The sequence below is a fragment of the Somniosus microcephalus genome, unplaced genomic scaffold (assembly GCF_052327205.1).
Source record: "Somniosus microcephalus isolate GS21.2 unplaced genomic scaffold, FLI_Smic_1.0 unresolved_chr1, whole genome shotgun sequence".
NCBI lineage: Eukaryota > Metazoa > Chordata > Chondrichthyes > Squaliformes > Somniosidae > Somniosus > Somniosus microcephalus.
The window spans coordinates 3,957,310-3,977,695 of NW_028225179.1; the positions used below are offsets into that span (position 1 = coordinate 3,957,310).

A 20,386-nucleotide genomic window follows, 5' to 3' on the forward strand; every position below is an offset into this window, starting at 1 on the left:
CTGTGGCGTCTCCCCTGGTGTGTCAGCTTTCTGTGTTTATAAACACTTCAGCAGATCATTAACATAACCTGAGCTCCGTTATCTGGTCGGGTCCCATTCCCCCGGAGTGAGCAACGAGCGGAGTCCACCCGGGGATAGATTTTCTTCCATAAGAGTTACACGAAGCTTCATTAATGTGGGGCCAGAATAGTGCAGTTGGGAGAGCGTTCGACTGAAGCTCCTAAGGTCCCTGGTTTCGACCGTTTTCAGATCTTCTGTGTCTCATCCAATGGTCCGATTCTCGATCTGAACGATTTACACTGAAGTTATTTATCCATCACTGAAACGTTGGGTTGGAATAGAGAGAAATCAATGATGGCAAATATTTATATTTTCTGTATTTAGATTTGTTTCCCTATCTCCTTCTACCAGTTTCTCTGTTTTTTTTCTGTCTGTGTCGGGTGAACATTTGATTTGATGCATTTGTCCTAAACTATAGATCTATAAAGTGATGCTATTGGGGGGCTTTAATTACCCAAATGTCGATTGGGATAACGCTAGAGTAAAGAAAAAGGAGGGTAAGGTATTTCTGAAATGTGTTCAGGAGAATTTCCTTCACCAATATGTTCTTGGCCCAACTTGGAAGGAAGCATTTCTGGATCTGGTGCTGTGGAATGAGGTGGAGCAGGTCGACCAAGTGTCTGTGGGAGAACACTTGGGTATGAGTGATCATTGTATCATAAGATTTAGATTAGCAATGGAGAGGAGCAAGGAACAATCTAGAGTGGGTCTTCTAAAGTGGAATAGTGCTAACTTCAATTGGATGCGTATTGATCCAGCCAGGATAAAATGGAACCAAAGGCTGACAGGACAAACTGGAGCGGAACAATGGATGATGATTAAGGAGGAGGCGTTCCAAGTAAAGGCTAGGTACATTCAAACAAGTGGGAAAAGCAAGGGAACCAAAGCAAATGCTCCTTGGATGAAGAGGGAGTTAGAGAAAATGATGAAGCAAAAAAGGTGTATGATGAATGACAGGTGAATTCTTCAGGGGAGAACCAGACCAAATACAATAAGTTGAGAGGGGAAGTGAAGAGGAAAATAAGATTGGCAAAGAGAATATGAGAGTAGAATGGTGGCTAACATAAAAGGGAACTCAAAAATCTTCGATCGGCATGTAAACAATAAGTGGGTAGTAAGAGTCGAGATGGGGCCTGTTAGTGAAAAAGAAGGCAATATATGCTTAGAGGCACAGGGCAAGGCTAGAATACTCAGTGAGTACTTTGTATCAGTATTTACTGAGCAGGTGGATGCCGACGAAATATCGGTAGAAGCGGAAAACTTTTTTACGCAGTGAGTGGTGATGACCTGGAATTCACTGCTGACGCAAGTGGTGGAAGCGGAGACACTCAATGCTTTCAAGCGGAGACTGGATAGACACTTGAGGGAATTAAACTTGCAGGGCTACGGGGATAGAGTGGGGAATGGGACGGATGGGGTTGCTGTACACAGAGAGCCGGCACCAGCTCGATGGGCCAAATGGCCTCCTGCTCTGCCGTTGTGACTCTATGATGCCTTTGGCACATCTCGGGGCGGTGAGATGCGCTGTGTCTATCTGTTCCTGCTTATTACCATTAACGTGAACAGGCCGTGAGTTAAACGTTTATCAGCAAACCGAGGAAAGACAAATAAATGGAATGATGTGTTGCAAAGGTGCAACGGATGTTATTCAAAATAATTTCCACGTGGCATTTTGTGTGGATTTAGTTTTGTAAAGTTTGGATTTTTTATGTTAAGAATATTATAAAAAACCGAAATACAGCAGCAATTTGACTCTATATAGCACCTTTCACAGAATCAGAGAATAGAATGGTTACAGCGTGGAAGAATGCCTTCCATCACGTCGAGCCCGTGCCGCTCTCAGCAAGAGCACTTCAGCTAGTCCGATGGTCCCGCCCTTTCCCCGGAGCACTGCATGTTGTTCCTTCAGATACTTATCCAACTCGCTTTTGAAAGGGGGCACGGTGACATAGTGGTTAGCACTGTTGCTTCACAGCGCCAGGGACCCGGGTTCAAATACTAACCTCAGGCAACTGTCTGTGTGGAGTTTGCACATTCTCCCTGTGTCTGCGTGGGTTTCCTCTGGGTGCTCCGGTTTCCTCCCACAGTCCAAAGATGTGCAGGTTAGGTTGATTTGGCTATGATAAATTGACCCTTAATGTTAGGGGATTAAATACATGGGGATAGGGTGGGATATGTGTCGGTGCAGGCTCGATAGGCCGAAATGGCCTCTTTCTGCACTGGGGGGATTCTGTGAAAGCTGTGATGGAATCTGCCTCCACCACCTTTTTTGGGAATGCATTCCAGATCCTAACCATTCGCTGTGTAAACAAAGATTTTCTTAAGTCGCCTTTGGTTCTTTTGCCAATCAACTTAAATATATGCCCTTTGGTTCTCAACATTTCTGCCAATGGGACCACATTCACTGTATCTACTCTGTTCAGACCCTTGTGATTTTCAACACCTTCTCTGCTCTAAGGAGAACAACCCGAGCTTCTCCAGTCTATCCACGTAACTGAAGTCGCTCATCACTGGAATCATTTTCTTGAATCTTTTGCTGTACCATTTCTAAGGCCTTCACATCCTTCCCAAAGTTTGGTGCCCAGAATTGGACACAATACTCCAGTTGGAGCCGAACCAATGTTTCATACAGGATCATCGTAATTTAAAAGCTATTGTACTCTATACCTCTATTTAGGAAGCCCAGCATCCCGAAAGCTTTTATTAACTGCTTTCTCAACCTGCCCTGCCACCTTCAAAGATTTGTGCCCATATACCCCAGGTCTCTCTGTTCATGCACTCCTTTAGGATTGTACCCTTTAGTTTACATTTCCTGCCCTCATTCTTTCCACCAAAATGTGTCACTTCTCACTTTTCTGCGTTAACTTTCACCTGCTACGTGGCCGCCCATTCCTCCAGCCTGTCTATGACCTCTAGATCTCTATCACTATCCTCCTCACTGTTCACTATACTTCCACGTTTTGCATCAGCTGCAACTTTTGAAATTGTGCCCTGAACACCCACGCCCAATCATTAATATATATCAAGAAATGCAGTGGTCCTAGAACCGACCCCTGAGGAACACCACTGTATACCTTCCTCAAGTCCGAAAAGCAACATTTCAACACAACTCTCAGTTTCCTGCACTTAGCCAATTTCGTATTCATGCTGCCACTGTCCCTTTTATTCCATCAGCTTTAACTTTGTTGGCAAGTCTATTATGTGACACATTGTCAAATACCTTTTGAAAGTCCATGTACACCACGTCAGTCGCATTGCCCTCATCAACCCTCTCTGTTACCGCATCAGGAAACTCTCTCAAGTGGGTAAGAGAGTTATTCAACAATCAGTGAGCGCACCGCATTCCTTAAACAATGTTCTGATATAAAATTTTAAAAATACTCTCTAACAGAAAAACGAAATGTCTAAAACTAACATTAAACCAGTTTAAAGAAGCCCCCAAAACCCTTACAAAGCTCTCTGCTCACGGCAGGTGGAAAACACTTCTCCATTGAACACACATGATGTTCATATTATTGTATTATTATTCTATCAGCCCCAAGGTTTATTGTTTAAATATACCAGGAGATCCAAGCTCGATCTGTTAAAGCTGAATCACAATGAGTGCAGTGGGAAATGTGAAGAAACAGCAGCAATTCCTTCTGCTCACTGTACACACTGAAGGCAATTATTGTTGAGCAGCAGCCGCGGTGGAATCCACAGTCCGACGGCCCCTCTTCATCTTAACTGTGTGCCCCATTTTATAAATAGTGTGAGGTAACTTTAAACACAATACATGACAACACATTCAGCTGCAATGCAGATTCACGCTGCCCTCTTCTGACTATTTTCTGATTTATAGTCAAAGTTTCCGTGCAATTATTGTAAGGTGGAAATACCGGCCAGGAGACCGGGAGAATTATTTGGGATGGTTTTACGATGTTGAAGAATTACCGAACAGGTCCCCGTAGAGTTCCTTCTTTCCTATCTTTGGTTGAATCCGTCATTCCCGGATTGGGTGTCTGGCAGGTCACTGATTCACCACTTCCTTTAATTTCCCCAATTGGCTTCCCGCTCTTCTCAGAGAGATTCTTTCACTCAACAGGGCACCTGCAACCTGTCGGTTCCAACAATCCGGGAAGCTCCAGCTCCATTTCAATACAATGATGCGGGGCCTTCAGGGAGGCCGTGTGACAGCCGTGGCTCAGTTGGTGACACCCTGAATCAGAAAGATATTGGTTCAGAGGCTTGGCCACTGCAGTGCCGCACTGAGGGAGTGCAGCACTGTCGGAGTTGCCTTGTTTTAGCTGAGACGTTAAACCCAAGCCCCGTCTGCCCTCTCAGGTGGGCGTTAAAGATCACATACGGCACTACTTCGAAAAAGAGCGGGGAAGTTACCCGGTGACCTGGCCAATATTTATCCCTCAATCTACTCAAAACAACAGATTATCTGGTCATTGTCACATTGCCGTTTGTGGGAGCTTGCAATGCACAAATTGGCTGCCACGTTTCATAATAACATAAGGAAAAGGAGCAGGAGTAGGACATAGAACCACTCGAGGCTGCTCCACCAATCAGTAAGATCATGGCTGAACTTCCAGCACAACTTCAGTTTCCTGCCCGATCTCCATATCCCTTGATTCAGTTAGTGCCCAGATATCTGTCGATCTCAGTCTTGAAAATAGTCATTGAATGAGCATCCACAGCCCTCTGGAGAGTCCCTTCTCCCTGACCCATTTACCTGCTGCTGATCATCTTCCCCCCTCCCTGACCCCATTTACCTGCTGCTGACCCTCTTCCAACTCTCTCTGACCCCATTTATCAGCTGCTGACCCTCTTCCCCCCTCTCTGACCCTAATTACCTGCTGCTGACCCTCTTCCCCCTCTCTCTGAGCCCATTTACCTGCTGCTGACCCTCTTCCCCCTCTCTCTGACCCCATTTACCTGCTGCTGACCCTCTTCCCCCTCTCTCTGACCCCATTTACCTGCTGCTGACCCTCTTCCCCCTCTCTCTGACCCCATTTACCTGCTGCTGATCCTCTTCCCCCTCTCTCTGGCCACATTTACCTGCTGCTGACCCTCTTCCCCCTCTCTCTGACCCCATTTACCTGCTGCTGACACTCTTCCTCCTCTCTCTGTCCCCATTTACCTGCTGCTGACACTCTTCCCCCTCTCTGACCACATTTACCTGCTGCTGGCCCTCTTCCCCCCTCTCTCTGCCCCCATTTACCTGCTGCTGACCCTCTTCCCCCCTCTCTCTGCCCCCCCATTTTCATGCTGCTAACCCACTTCCCCTTCTCGCTGACACCATTTACCTGCTGCTGACCCTCTTCCCCTTCTCTCTGACCCCCATTTACCTGCTGCTGACCCTCTTCCCCCCTCTCTCTGTCCCCATTTACCTGCTGCTGACCCTCTTCCCCCTCTCTCTGACCCCATTTACCTACTGCTGACCCTCTTCCCCCTCTCTGACCCCCATTTACCTGCTGCTGACCCTCTTCTCCCCTCTCCTTTACCCCATTTACCTGCTGCTGACCCTCTTCCCCCCTCTCTGACGCCATTTACCTGCTGCTGACCCTCTTCCCCCTCTATTTTACCCCATTTACCTGCTGCTGACACTCTTCCCCCCTATCTGACCCCATTTACCTGCTGTTGACCCTCTTTCCCCTTCTATTTTACCCCATTTACCTGCTGCTGACCCTCTTTCCCCCTCTCTTTTACCCAATTTACCTGCTGACCATCTTTCCCCCTCTATTTTACCCCATTTACCTGCTGCTGACCCTCTTTCCCCCTCTCTTTTACCCCATTTACCTGCTGCTGACCCTCTTCCCGCTCTCTCTGGCCCCAGTTATCTGCTGCTGACCCTCTTCCCCCCTCTCTTTTACCCCATTTACCTGCTTCTGACCCTCTTCCTGCTCTCTCTGGCCCCAGTTATCTGCTGCTGACCCTCTTCACCCCTCTCCTTGACCCCATTTACCTGCTGCTGACCCTCTCCCCCCCTCTCTCTAACCCCAGTTATCTGCTGCTGACCCTCTTCCCGCACTCTCTGGCCCCAGTTACCTGCTGCTGACACTCTTCCCCCTCTCTGACACCATTTACCTGCTGTTGACCCTCTTTACCCCTCTCTTTTACCCCATTTACCTGCTGCTGACACTGTTTCCCTCTCTCTGACCCCATTTACCCGCTGTTGACCCTCTTCCCCCTCTCTCTGACCCCATTTACCTGCTGCTGACACTCTTCCCCCCTCTCTGACCACATTTACCCGCTGTTCACCCTCTTTCCCCCTCTCTTTTACCCCATTTACCTGCTGCTGACGCTCTTTCCCCCTCTCTTTTAACCCATTTACCTGCTGCTGACCCTCTTTCCCCCTCTCTTTTACCCCATTTACCTGCTGCTGACTCTCTTTCCCCCTCTCTTTTACCCCATTTACCTGCTGCTGACCCTCTTTTCCCCTCTCTTTTACCCCATTTACCTGCTGCTGACCCTCTTTCCCCCTCTCTTTTACCCCATTTACCTGCTGCTGACCCTCTTTCCCCCTCTCTTTGATCCCATTTAACTGCTGCTGACCCTCTTCCCCCTCTCTCGGACCCCATTTACCTGCTGTTGACCCTCTTCCCCCTCTCCCTAATCCCATTTCCCTGTCACGACCCTCATTTCCCTTCTGGCTGACCCCATTATCCTCTCTCTGACCTCCCATTCTCTACTCTCCCCATCCTCCGACCCCCATTGCCCCTCTCTTTACATAAGGCCACAATCTCCCCCGCCAACCCAATTCTCCAATTTTCCTTTCTTCCCCTGACTCCCGAGGCCCTCACTGATTATATATAGGCCTTGGAGTAGGTGGAGCGCAGAATCACCTGAAATTTACCTGAGCTAAAAGGGTTAAATTACAAGGACACGTTGCAAAAATATGGCATCCATTCCCTTGAGTAAAGGAGATTGAGTGCTGACCTGTAAGAGGTGCTTAAAATGTCTAATAATTCAGTAGGTAGATACCGGGAAACAATTCCGTCTGGTGCAAGAATCATGAACAAGGGGACGTATTGTCGAACTCGCTACCGCAATCATTAGTTGAATCGAGTTGCACAGATGTATTTAAGGGGAAGCTAGATAAACACATGAGGGTGAAATGACTAGAAGGCCATGGTGATGGGGTGAGAGGAGACTGGTAGAGCAGTAACACCAGCATAGACCAGTTGGGCCGAATGGCCTGCTTCTCTGCTGTATATCATATGTAATTCTATGCAATAAGCTTAACATTCAGGAGCAATACCAAGATGCACTTTGTCACACGATGGCTGGTGGGAATTTGAAACTCCAACCCACAAAAAGCTGCAGATGCTCGGGATTATTTGGAGCTTTCAGGGCTGTGATCGATACATTGTTGTTAGCTGAGGATATGAAGGGATAAGCAGCAAAGCCGGGGAAATGGAGCTGAGCTGCAGATCAGCAATGATCAAATTGAATGGCGGAGCAGGCCCGAGACGCTGAATGACCGACTCCTGGTCTGAATGCACCTGTGTTCCACGGCCTGACCTTCGATAATATCACTGGAAAGTCCAAACTGAAACTACTGGGAATGGATAAAAATAGAAAATAAGGAACTGAGCAGAAACTCTAATCCCCACCGCAGCCCACAGAATCCTGGGGGATGGAGATTTCCACAGCGATTCTGCTCTAAATGTGGCCCAACCTATTTCAATATTGTATAGTACCCCATACCTAGGTTATCCCTCTAAAGGAACAGGGCTCTGCCTTAACCTGTAACCTTTATAGAATGTGGATTTCAGTGAAATCCAGGATTATTCGAGCCCCTGTCCATGGTTTCATTTTTCTACCTGAGATTTTAGATTTAATTTATTCCAGTTTTTGGTGCAAAGCCCGAACTCTCCCGTCCTAAAGACATAAATCCCTCATTCAATTGCCAGCCTAACCTCCCACATTGAAAGGGCTGAGTTTGGAGCGCCGGGGGTGGTGTAAACACTGAAAGATGTTTGAGAATTGGGGGAATTCAGTTGCTGCATCGACAGGAGTGAGCCGCGTGACGTCACAGAGGGGACCCTGAAGCTGCTTCTGTTGAAGGTGTTGCAGCGATGCGGTCAGAGCCCGGCTTTCAGTACATTGACAGAGAGAAATGTGAGCAAAATACGATTCCAATCTTTGGGCGATTTCATTTCAAAACACTTGCAATATCAATTTGTATCTAATTAGTGCAGCACAAACATGACAGTGAAGGGAGTTGACACGCTGCCCAAATGACTGGAAATAATGTCAATACTCCTGATGCTTCCTGATCCCACGAGAAGTGTCCCTCAATTATAAATGGCTTTATCTTAATCTCTCATCTCACAGACTCAGTTGAGCCCTGTGTCCAGTGCCAAGATTCACCATCACTTCTCCGACAGAATGAGAGTTCCGTACATTGCATATCCATTTACCATCTTACCACCAGTTATGCAGGCAGTAATGATTTACTATCCGATTATAGCAGCCATTGGAATCCCCGGTAAGTGATTATCTTCCATTACTAAAGTTGTGAATCAGGGTTAACTCTGTTCCTGCTCCTATCTCGGTAAGTGTCCTTTTCTCACTGTTTTTCACAAGTCAATTGAAAGGCAGAAATTCAGTGACTGTATTTCCCGCTGTACCTCGTCCATTGACTGATAATTTTTGGCATTTTTAAGTTTCTTTAAACCCCATAAAAACTGCAGATTATTTTCTGCATTTAATGTCTTTCCAATTATTCTGTTTTAACTGAGACCTCGTGCAATGTGTGATTCCATGGAATATTTTAATTCCATTGTTTCCATGCCCAGCCACATTTTCTCTCCTCCACTTTTTCCGGCTACATTCGTTAATATCTGACAAGGACAATATCTTACTGAACATTCACTGTGTTGTAAAATGCTGCAGTTTCTCCCCCTCTGACTCCCGCTGGGGATCGATCGACTGATGACCGCTCCTGGATATATACCTGGGAATCCGGACAGTCAGGACTGGGATTTGTTCAGTCTCATTAATCAGAATCTTCCCGCTCTTCTCGGTCTGTTTCCAGCAAAGTGCTGGATATTGTTCCTGGTGATCACAATCCATGCCGAGGGTGGGTTTGTGCTCCATGCAGAGACACAGACTCTCCCCCTGATCTTCTCCCCTGACCGGTCACCAGCCTGTTCTCGGACTCCTCTTCACCCACCGGGCGGGCACTGTGCTGCCTTCAGCCGGTGGGGGGCAGCTCATTCCTGTCACATCCCTTCCAGCAGCTCAGACCGGGAATCCAATGCACTGAGAGTGCGATTGAAACAAATCAGTGGCGCTCTGTGAAACTCTCCTGGGTTTGTCCCCATTTGAAAAATCCGTTTCAGCTTCCATCACCCGCATTTTACCCAGAGCACTGATCAGAAGCCGGGTTCTGGTCCCTTTATACAGACCGGACACTTTTATTGTTCAGATCATACACTTGCATGTTGATATAACACCGCCTGAACTCTCAGCCAGCCGGTCCACCTGGTCAACCCGCTGCTCGCTACCAAGTTATTTTTGTTCCCTTCTCATCCTTACAGTTAGAAGATATTTGTAAAGACAGTTAACCAGCCTGTCCCGATATCCCTTCATCACCTCTTCCTCCATCAACCTATCCACTCTACTCTGAAACTGAGCATAGCTTCTGCCTTAACCACTAACCCTGGAACTGAACTCCACCGCCTCCCAACTCTCTTTGTAAAGATGTTTCTCCCGCTCCCTTTTCCAATGTTCTGAATGTCTTCTGTTCAATCTTGTATCTATGACGCCTCGTTCTTGACCTCATCATTTGCTGGAATCAATCTGCTTCTATCTACCTTCTCCCATCCTTGCAACATTTTAAACACTTTGATCATATCGCCCTGTAATCTGTGCCTGTGTTACATTCATCTCGCTCAGATTCATAGTTTAGTGTGACTGAGCCCTGGGTATGAAACCGGTGTATTTTAACTCCGACATTACAAGGAATCAAATTCTCCACTTCAGCTGGGAAACTGAAGTCTCACATTCAGTGGAATGAGTTCCCAACACCCGCTGCTACTAAAAGTTCCATGTTGCTTTTTGAACAAATGTGATCGGCATCAAACTCCAATATTTCTACTATTGGTTTTAAAACTCTGCCAGGTCTGTTTAAAGATGTTACTCAGTAAGGACATAGTGAAGTGAGTTGTCTCACTGTCCCACTGACTCGCACAAATCTCAGGGACAATGCAGCCTAATGCTCCCATTGGAAGCTTCGCTCCTGTATTAATAAGTCTTTCTCTGAATATTACAGCTCACAGGGTCCATTGTGGCTCGGTGTCCTGCACCAAGAGTCCCCATCATTTCTCAGAGATAAATAAAGTAGAATGTATTGTATATCTGTTTGCCATGTTCCCGTTCTACAAGCGGTATTTGGTGTTCCCACAAACTGATTCTGAACTTACTGACTTTGTGAATCAGGGTTTATGTGTGTCACTGGTCTTTGTACATGTCCGATATTTTTTCTGTTCCTTCTGAAGAATTTGTTTTGCTTTTTCCAAATCAATGTCAGAATTTAATTGAATATCACATCCTCCCTGTCCGCCATCTTCCTTGAGTGATATGTTCATTGAGATCATAATGCACTTATAATATCCAGCAAAAGCTCCAATTGTTATCTTCATTCAATGTCCTGTCAGCGGGGGTAATTTTAACTGTAAAAACCGTCAGCACACGATGCAATAGAATGTTGGTCCCCGTATTCTCAAGTTGTAATACAGTATCAGTTATTTCCCTGCTTCAGATAAGGTTTCACACAGAAATTATTAACAAAAGTGAGATTGCACAGTATTGGAGGTAACCTTGTGAGACGGGTTGGTAGTTGCTTGCGAGGAAGGAGACAAAAAGCAGGGATAAATGTTGATGGGATTCTGTTTTTTTTCACAAGGGTGTTTAAATTCGAAAGTGAGCAAGTGATGCTTCAGTTAAATCGAACCTTGGTCAGACCCCATCCGGAGCACGAGTTCAGTCTTGGGCACCGCATCGCAGGAAACATGTATTCGTCTTGGAGGGAGTTCAGCGCAGGTTCACCTGAATTACACCGGGGCTCAAAGGGTTAAATTGTGAGGACAGATTGCATAAACTTAGTTTGTATTCCTTGTGTTTAGAATGTTGAGGGGTGTTATATTCGAGTTATTTAAAATGATAAAGAGATTCGATAATGTAGATGCAGAGAAACTGTTTCCTTGTTGGAGATTGGAGAACGAGGGGACATGATCTTAAAATGAGAGTTATGCCATTTAGGAGGTAAATCAGGAAACACTTTCTCACACAAAGGGCAGTGGAAATCTGGAACTCGTTTTCCCAAAAGCCTGTCAATGCTCGGTCAATTGAAATTTTGAAGACTGTGATGGATATAACTTTTTATGGTATGAGTATCATGGGATATGGAACCAAGACAGGTAAATGGAGTTAAGGTGCAGATCAGCCAGGGTCTAATGTGATGTCGGAAAAGGCTTGTGGGGCTGAATAACCTCCTCCTGTGTCCTTGTGTAACTGTGCATCGAGCTCCCAAGTCATCAGCATTTCTGCAATGGGAGTTCCATTAATCGCGTGTCCATTTCCAGTGTAACTGGTATAAGTGATTTCTGAAGTTATCCTTGTCGCCCGTGGAGTTCCCGGTGAGCCATTGTAACCAGCTATTGATTGTATAAGCCTGTGTCTCTTTGTATTACTGCTCTCCTTGCGGGTCTGCTCAGTTGCTGTGTTTGTCCGGAGGTGATTATTCTACAGATTACGGGTCAGTTTCAGAAATTCTGGGAAGATCACGCCCAAACTGTCCTCCCTCTTCCTTTTGCGATATGCTTATTGATATTATAATGTTCTGTGTTTTAAGGGTTATATTCGGGACATTGCACGGAGAGTGAGCCCGGAGACTGAAGGAACGGAGAGCTGGGGAAATAGAAACATTACGGCACAGCAGTAAAGATATTTGTATATTTAACTGACGACATTGGTGGTTGGATTCTCAGAGTGGTGGATATTCTTTTCTTCATATTCCATCATTGCACTTGGAAATAGAAACAAGTGTAATTGACGGCAATCGTTGTGTAACCAGATCGTTTGTTATTTAAGTGTCACCACTGTTTAAAGTGTGACTCTAAATAAGGCGGGACAATAATTAATAAACCATTGAAACATTGATCCAATTGTTGAATCAATTAATGGTTTAGTGCATGATAAATGTGGCGAATAATTTTAGCAATTTTGTATAATGCTGCATATTTTAGATAAATAAATTACTGAAATGGTTTGACTCATTACAAAATGTTGGTAACATAGGGAAAAAATTATCCCGTCCCATTTGGTGCATAGTATCTCGGTCCAAAGCTTAGAAGTGCCGCCCTAACAGCCCTGTGGAAGCAACTTGACCACACGGACTGCAGCGGTTCATGCAGAAGGTCCACCTCAACCTGCTCAGAGTCACTGGACAGCACCTCATATCTCTTATCTCTGATTCGGGGGCAGTACCTTTACAATATATTTCTGTATCCATGGAGATCCCCCCAGCTGCTTAACTTTTTAAAAATTATACACTGCTAAAATCATGTCATATCATTTCCACCTAAGTGTCTCTTGTCTAAATTCGGTTCTGCAGGAAGACAGTGAATTATTTCTACTTCCTCTACCTTATCTTGCAAAGGCTGTTCCTTCTGCACAGAGCTGTCTCTGATATATATAGTTCTCGTTTTTCTCTCTCTCTGTCTCTCAATCTCAATCTCAATTTTTCTTTCTCCCTCTGTCTCCCCTCTCTCTTTCACTGACTCTCTCTTTTCGTCTCTCCCTATCTCCTTCTATCCGTCTCTCATTCTCTCTCTCTCCCACACACACTTTCTCTCTCTTATTCTGTACCAATTAACCCATGACGCTTCTTTCCATGTCAAGCTGACAACCTGCCATACGACACATTATCCTGAGTGAAACTCTGATATTGTTGATTATCTATTCCGAAAGCTCAGTTGTGTATATTTCCCATATCTGCTAGGATGTAATTTTGGAAAACCTTACAGACCAGGGTGACAGGTTCTCAATATTGCTCGTGTGTCGGATTAATTTTACAGATGGATTCGTCCAATTCAGAGGTACGACCTTCCCACTCAAACTTTCTGAAGCTGAATCTCGGCAGGTATTTTGTTGTCCTGGGTTGGACAGCAGCCGCTATTGTCACTTGCACTGGTCTTTGCTGCAAGCTCGGGACCGCCGCCATCACCTCCCTCTGAAGTTTCATCTATTATCAGAGGTGACAAAAGCGAGGTCGGGAGTGTGCTCCATCCTGCATCGTGTACTTTGGAAGGTTCAATTATTCCTGGGATCACAGAACAAGTTCATCTTGTTTGTTGCTGCTCACATCTGACCTACTCCCCCTTGTGGTGATTGTTGTAGTTTGCCCACATGATGTTGAACTGTTCAAGGCACCGATGTCAGGACCTGGGGTTTCCAGCGAGGGGAAGTCGGTTGATCAGGTGAACTGTCCATCTGACTTTTTCCTGTTCTAACGAAGGGTCATCAACCTGAAACGTTGACTGTGTTTCTCTCTCTACAGATGCTGCCTGACCTGCTGAGTATTTCCAGCATTTTCTGTTTTAATTTCAGATTTCCAGCATCCGCAGTATTTTGCTTTTGTTGAAATGTCCATCTGGTGGTTTGTAAACAGAAACTGTTCGAGTTGACCCACACCAAGTCGCTTTGTAACATGGTGTTTGACATTTGTCTTTTCAACAGTTTTTACTCATGCCCCCCAGTCTGAGAATCCAACCTGACAAATACGAGCCTGTTCTGACCCCCGCCTGGAATCTGCTTCCCTCTCCTGGCCACGGATCCAAACCCCGCCGATGATTTCACCCTCAGTGGTCCCCGTTTATCATTTACCGTATTTCGGGCCGGCTTCATTCTCACTGCTCCTCATCCATCATTTATCTCCCAATTTATAACTGACCATTCAGTACTTATTTTCAATCACTTTTCTTTCGTTTTGTTTTCATTCATTCTTCTGTCACTGAACTGCTACTTGTTGCTATTAATTATAACTCATTATCTGGCTGTCCATTTGCTTGTACAATTAAAGGGCCGGTAATTTACTCGGGACTCGTCGGGATTCCTTGCACTTCTGATGAAGCTTTGATGGTGGAAGAGGAGCAGCTCTGAGGAAGTTCCCAGAGAATCCATTTTGTTCATGTTTTAATCTTTGCTGGAGGCGTTTATTTTCACTTATTTACTCCAGACTCTCTTATACTGAACATTGAAATTTTATGTTAAAATCGTTATCAACTGCACAATCCTAGCAGCGGTAACGAGTTCAGTTCCCATTCCCAGATCCTGCAGTAAAGTACATTTCACATCAAATACTGTGAAACTGGCTCCCTTGCTGTAATCTGAAGGCTGATTCCCTGTTTCTGTCTGTTTCCCATTTACAGCGAACGTGGTGACGATTGTGATCCTGTCCCGGGGAAAGTGCGGTCTCTCCAGGTGTATCACCCGCTATCTGGTGGCCATGGCGGCGGCGGATCTACTGGTCATTATCACTGATGTGATATTGCTTCGGATTAATAATTGTTATTTCCCGACTACCTTCCTGTTCATCACACCTGTGTGTTCTTTCCACACTGCACTGATTCATGCAGCCACAGATATTTCTGTCTGGTTAACGGTCGCTTTCACTTTTGATCGTTTTGTTACCATTTGTTGCCAGAGGCTGAGGACTAAATATTGCACCGAGAAAACTGCAGCCGTGGTTATAGGAACCGTGTGTCTGCTGTTCTGTTTGAAAAGCATTCCCTGGTACTTTAGATTTGAACCCTACATTACAATCGACAACGTACCCTGGGGCTGTTATAAAAAACGAGAGTATTACACTGCAACTGCGTGGGTAGCATTTAGTTGGATTCACCGCTGTTTCAAACCACTGCTCCCAATATTCCTGATGCTGCTGCTCAATGCTCTGACCGTGGGACACATTTTGGCGGCCAGTAGAGTCCGCAGGAGGCTGAGGAGCAGCAAGAATGATGCGAATCACAATGATCCGGAAATGGAAAACCGAATGAAATCCATTATCTTACTCTTCGCCATATCCGGAAACTTCATACTGCTCTGGATGATGTACGTGATAGCTTTCTTATTAATGCGAATTACAAACCGTTATTATACAACAGGTTACAATGACCCTTTTTACATCGCAGATCAAACCAGCCAAATGCTCCTGCTATTGAGCTGCTGCACAAACACGTGTATTTATGCAGTAACACAGACTAAATTCAGAGAGGAGCTGAAGATTGGGATGAAATATCCACTGAGAATAATATTTAAATTAGTTAAGCAACGAAAAGTTCGGAGTAATTCCCAGCATTAGACCTGCATTGCATCTCATATCCCATCCTGTGTTCTCGCATCTTTTACCGGAACCTCAACAGGCTCCATCTCTGCCCCAGGTTCCTCCAGATATAACGCTGGCCAATATCTGACAAGGCCCGCGTGTTCCCATGTAAGAGTCAGTGAGCAAGGTAGAAGAGCTAGCATTATGCGGATGGTAAGGTTATAAAACTGGTAGTGGTTTAATTGGATTAAATCAAACTCTGGACACAAAGAAATACAAGACCCAGCATGGAGGTTTAGGCTGATGTGAGAATGGGATGTTGATCTCTGGATGAGCGTCAGAACATGTGGGTTACACCAGTTGAGTGTGAAAGGAGAATAAGCACGTCTGTAATTAATATCTAAATAATTTAAGGACATGAACAATAACTGTGGCGGCTTATGTGTGTGGATTGCCTGGAGAACAATAAACAGATCTTTCAAACAATCAGCATGTGTTGTCTTTGGACTTTTACTTTCTCTAGTGCGTGCACAGCTCCTCCATCACCGGCGGGACTGTGGGATTTATTGGAACTAAAGCGATGTTGTTTCCTATAGTGAGAATCCTGGACTTGTGCCGATGAACAGTGGTGAACTCCATTCCCAGCCAGTGACTCCATCCCTCTCCCTAACATCTGTCTGAGGCTGACCCACACTGTTCACAACCTTGGAGTCATATTTGACCCTGGAATGAGCTTCCGAATATCCGCAGCATAATGAAGACCGCCTATTTCCATCTCAGTAACATCACCCGTCTCCGCCCTTGCCTCAGCTCATCCACTGCTGAAACACTCATCCGGGCCTTTGTTACTTCTAGACTTCACTATTCCATCGCACACCTAGCTGGCCTCCCACATTCCACACTACGTAAACTTGATTTTATCCAAAATTCAGCTGCCTGTATCCTTACTCGCACCAAGTCCCATTCACCAATCACCCCTGTGCTCGTTGACATGAATGGGCTTCCGGTTAAATTCTCGATTTCAAAATTCCGATCATTGTTTTCAAATCCCAATATGGCATCACCTCTTTCTATCTCTGTAAACTCCTCCAGCCCCACAAGCCCCCGAGGTATCTGCGCTCCTATAATTCTGCCCTCTTGAGCATCCCTGATTATAATCGCTTAAACATTGGTGGCCGTGCCTTCAGTTGCCTCGGCCCTAAGCTCTGGAATTCACTGCCTAAACCTCTCCGCCTCTCTACCTCCCTTTCCTCCATTAAAACACTCCTTTAAACCCACCTCTATGACCAAGCGTTTGTTCACCTGCCCTAATTTCTCCTTATGCATCTCTGTGTCGTTTTTTGTCTTTTTATGCACCTGCGCAGTGCCTTGTGACGTTTTACTACTTTAAAGCTGCTATGTAAATAAAAGTTTTTGTTATTGTTGTTGCTTCCAGCATCGAGCCCCTTGCACTTCTGTCTATGAGCAAAGATGCTTCCAATAGTGAGACCCATGTCACGGGGTCGATGAACAGTGGTGTTTCCAGTAGCGAGTCCCCTGTCCCGGTGTCTATGCACAGTGGTGTTTCCAGTAGTGAGTCCCCTGTCCCGGTGTCTATGAACAGTGATGTTTCCAGTAGTGAGTCCCCTGTCCCGGTGTCTATGAACAGTGGTGTTTCCAGTAGTGAGTCCCCTGTCCCAGTGTCTATGAACAGTGGTGTTTCCAGAAGTGAGTCCGCTGTCCTGGTGTCTATGAACAGTGGTGTTTCCAGTAGTGAGTCCCCTGTCCCGGTGTCCAGGAACAGCGATGTTTCCAGTAGTCAGTCCCCTGTCCTGGTGTCTAGGAACACTGGTGTTTCCAGTACTGAGTCCCCTGCCCCGGTGTCTATGAACAGTGGTGTTTCCAGTAGTGAGTCCCCTGTCCCTGTGTCTATGAACAGTGGTGTTTCCAGTAGTGAGTCCCCTGTCCTGGTGTCTATGAACAGAGGTGATTCCAGTAGTGAGTCCCCTGTCCTGGTGTCTATGAACAGTGGTGTTTCCAGTAGTGAGTCCCCTGTCCCTGTGTTCATGAACAGTGGTGTTTCCAGTATTGAGTCCCCTGTGGCGGTGTGTATGCACTGTGGTGTTTCCATTTGTGAGTCCCCTGTCCCTGTGTCTATGAGCAGTGGTGTTTCCAGTATTGAGTCCCCTGTCCCGGTGTGTATGAACAGTGGTGTTTCCAGCAGTGAGTCACCTATGCCGGTGTTTATAAGAACATAAGAACATAAGAAATAGGAGCAGGAGCAGGCCAATCGGCCCCTCGAGCCTGCTCCACCATTCAATAAGATCATGGCTGATCTGATCCTAACCTCAAATCTTCTATCACTCTGCATCCAAAAGAACCCATGTGATATCCCGGGAGAGGCGAAAAACCAGACAAAGACCCAATGGCCAATTTGGGAGAAAAAAAAATCTGGGAAATTCCTCTCCGACCCATCTAGGCGATCGAAATTCTTCCAGGAGATCACTCTGTCCCTATATTTTCTACAGTACTTACCTTCTGTAAAGGCGATCTCCACCCCAGCCAGGAACAGGAATAAAACCATCTCCTGAAATCTAACACAGAATTAGAACACAGTAGGAGCAGAACCAGGCTACACGGCCCCTGGGCCCACTCCACTACCCACAGGGCCATGACCATTCCGAACCTAGACTCATGTCCAATTTCCTGCCTGCTCCCCGTAACCCTTAATTCCCTTTACTTCTAGGAAACTATCTATTTCTGTTTAAAATTTATTTAATGATGTAGCTTCCACAGCTTTCTGGGGCAGCAAATTCCACAAACCTACCACCCTCTGAGTGAAGAAGTTTCTCCTCATCTCAGTTTTGAAAGGGCAGCCCCTTATTCTAAGGTCATGCCCCCGAGTTCTAGTTTCACCCTTCATTGTGAACATCCTCACCGCATCCACACGATCAAGCCCCTTCACAATCTTATATATTTCAATAAGATCGCATCTCATTCTTCTGAACTCCAATGAGTAGAGTCCCAATCCACTCAACCTCTCCTCATATGACCACCCCCTCATCCCCGGGATTAACCGAGTGAACCTTCTTTGTACTGACTCGAGAGCAAGTATGTCTTTCCTTAAGTATGGACACCAAAATTGTATGCAGTATTCCAGGTGCGGTCTCACCAATGCCGTGTACAACTGCAGCAATACCTCCCTGTTTTAATATTCCATTCCCCTAGCAATAAAAGCCAACATTCCATTGGCCTTCTTGACCACTTGCTGCACCTGCATACTAACTTTGAGTTTCGTGCACCAGGACCCCCAGATCCCTTTATACTACAGTACTTTCCAGTTTCTTGCCATTAAGATAATAACTTGCTCTGTGATTTTTCCTGCCAAAGTGCATAACCTCACACTTTCCAGTATTGTATTCCATCTGCCAAATCTCTGCCCACGTACTTAACCTGTCTATGTCCCTTTGCAGGTGTTTTATGTCCTCCTCACTCACTACTTTCCCTCCCATCTTTGTATCATCTGCAAACTTTGATATGTTACTCGGTCCCCTCCTCCAAATCGTTAATATAGATTGTAAAGACTTGGGGACCCAGCACTTACCCCTGCGGAACACCACTAGTTACTAATTGCCAATCTGAGAACGAACCATTTATCCCAACTCTCTGCTTTCTGTTAGAGAGCCAATCCTCCACCCACGCCAGAATATTACCCCCAATCCCGTGATTTTTTATCTTGAGCAATAATCTTTTGTGTGGCACCTTGTGAAATGCCTTTTGGAAGTCTAAATACACTACGTCCACTGGTTCCCCTTTATCCACCCTGTATGTTACTTCCTCAAAAAACTCCAGCAAATTTGTCAAACATGACTTCCCCTTCATCAAACCATGCTGAGTTTGTCCTATTAAATTATGTTTATCCAAATGTCCCGTTACTGTCTCCTTAATAATGGACTCTAACATTTTACCAACCACAAATGTTAGGCTAACAGGTCTATAGTTTCCAGCCTTCTGCCTACTACCCTTTTTAAATAAGGGTGTTACATTAGCAGTTTTCCAATCTGCCGGGACCTTTGCTGCGTCCAGTGAGTTTTGGAAAATTATTACCAATGCATCCACAATCCCTGCCGCTACTTCCCTCAAGACCCTAGGATGCAAGCCATCAGGTCCAGGGGATTTATCCGCCTTGAGTCCCATTATTTTTCCAAGTACCACTTCCTTAGTGATTTTAATCGTATTTAGTTCCTCCCCCCCTAGAGCCCCCTGTTTGTCCAGTGTTGGGATATTCTTAGTGCCCTCTACTGTAAAGACTGATACAAAATAATTGTTCAGTGTTTTTGCCATCTCCATGTTTCCCACCATTAATTTCCCGGTCTCATCCTCTAAGGGACCAACATTTACTTTAGCCACCCTTTTTCTTTTTATATAACTATAGAAACTTTTACTGTCTGTTTTTATATTTTTTGCTAATTTACTTTCATAATCTATCTTCCCTTTCTTAATCAATCTTTTAATTATTTTTTGCTGTCTTTTAAAGACTTCCCAGTCTTCCATCCTCCCACTAGATTTGGCTACCTTATATGCCCTTGTTTTTAGTTGCATACTATCCTTAATTACTTTACTTAGCCACGTATGGCAATCTTTTCCTTTACACCCTTTTTTCCTCAGTGGAATATATATTTTTTGGAAATTGTAAAATAACTCCTTAAATGTACACCACTGATCATGTACCGTCTTACCCTTTAATCTATTTTCCCAGTCCACTCTAATCAGTACCGCTCTCATACCTTCATAGTCTCCTTTATTCAAGCTCAGCACGCTTGTTTGAGATTCAATCTTCTCACCCTCTAATTGAATATGGAACTCAACCATGTTATGGTCACTCCTTCCAAGGGGATCCTTTACTAGGACATTTTTAATTAATCCTGTCTAATTACACAGGACCAAATCTAAGGTTGCTTGCCCCCTGGTCGGTTCAGTTACATACTGCTCAAGAAACCCATCCCTAATACACTCAATGAA

At 45.3% G+C, this 20,386-nt stretch overlaps 1 long non-coding RNA gene across 1 annotated transcript in view; it reads left to right on the plus strand.

Annotated features, from left to right (window-relative positions):
* LOC147093198 (uncharacterized) overlaps positions 1-13,323 on the plus strand; it is a 369,734-nt gene extending 356,411 nt beyond the window's left edge. The window contains exon 3 of the long non-coding RNA XR_015074618.1: positions 13,137-13,323. This is a non-coding gene — a long non-coding RNA (uncharacterized LOC147093198). The remainder of the gene's footprint in view (positions 1-13,136) is intronic.
* The last annotated feature ends 7,063 nt before the right edge of the window (positions 13,324-20,386 follow it).